We start from the raw sequence: 1,551 nt of genomic DNA on the forward strand, positions 1-1,551 counted from the left end.
TCTGCGCTTGACCGCGCGAGTCGTCAGTTGGAGAGTAGTAGCAGTCTGGTACAGTTGTGTGTAGCGAGTTGGCATGCGTCCGCGGTGTGCTCTGCCCACGAGTCTGGTCAGGAATGCGGTGGACGATATGTATATTATTGTAGAAGGTAATGAAGCAGCATTGCGCTCAGCTAATAATGTATGGTAATTCTAATTAATTTGTTCAAAAAATGCCCCAATAATAATTTTTTATAAAGTAAATCTTTTAAAGAAAAGTAACTATTTCAATTTAAAGAATTTTTCCACTCTGTTGAAGAAAAAGCGTTTATTTCAATTTAAAGAATATTTCCTATGCATTTCCTCCAAGAATCAAAATTAAATATAGGCCAGCATTGCACGGAGCTGTGCCAAAAAATAAGAGCAGATGTAGATGCAGTTTTATTGAGGTAAGAATTTATCAGGTTTAATTATTTCACAGGGCCGAAGGTCAGCGTCACTGCCCTTATAAGATTTATCAGGTTTAATTATTTTTGTTGAGATGATATATTCAGTTCATGGTTCATTATTTAATTAATGTTATTGTGGGTTTGTGATCAATCTTCATCCCTTAACGATATTTTGTGGGGAGTTTACATTTGCGCAATTTTTATTCTTTAATTTTGCAAGGAGGTTGTGCTTGGCTCATTTTATTATTCAGTTAATATGGACTGTAAGTAGGCTGTTTAGGTTTTTTTATTGGTAACGCCACCTCTGTATGAAAATCACTGGCTGTGTTGTGTGCAGCGTGTGGCTGCTTTGCATTGTTGTAATACTCGCCATTGTAGTGTTAGGCAGCTGGCTGTGAACAGCGTGTAGCGTTGTGCAGTTGGAGGTGAGCCGCCAGCAGTGGTGGATGTGGGGAGAGAGATGGCGGAGTTTTGTAATCTGTCATGAACTGCTATATATATCATGATATCAAGGTAAATACATTGTTTGTTCTCTATTAATATCTTTCATTTGCTAACTATCCCTATCAGTAGTTAGTGCCTTCCATAGTTTGTATCTTTTATTTAGCTGGCAGTAGTGGCGCTCGCTGTATTGCAGTAGCTTGAGCAGCGAAGATTTTTGTGAGGTAAGTGATTTGTGAAAGGTATAGTTTAATGTTAGTCAGGGCCATTCTTTTGTAGGGAATCTTGAAAGTCAGATTGCGTTGCGCTAAAAATATTGTGCGTCAGGTTAAGCACAGTCTAATAAAATTGATAAAAGGGGACGTTCCATATGTCGACCCTTAGCCGAGGATACCTCACTGGAATCTCCTGATTTTTTTTTCTTGTAGTTTGTGTAATTAGTGTAGCTTTTGTTTATTGCTAGCGCGTAATTGTAGAGAAAATCTCCTTTGTAGTTGCAGTCTTTTATTGTTGTACAGTAGAACAGTTGTGGTATGCATGTAGATTTGCACCAAGTATTTCGCAGCTGCAATTAACTAGATATTATTTTCAGTGCTATGTTAATGTGTTCCCCTATTTTTGCTCTTCAAATTGTGTTTTTCTGTGTTGTCGTGTGAAATATTGTGACAATAATGGCGTGTGAAAA

Source organism: Schistocerca nitens, chromosome 6 (genome assembly GCF_023898315.1).
Source record: "Schistocerca nitens isolate TAMUIC-IGC-003100 chromosome 6, iqSchNite1.1, whole genome shotgun sequence".
Lineage (NCBI taxonomy): Eukaryota > Metazoa > Arthropoda > Insecta > Orthoptera > Acrididae > Schistocerca > Schistocerca nitens.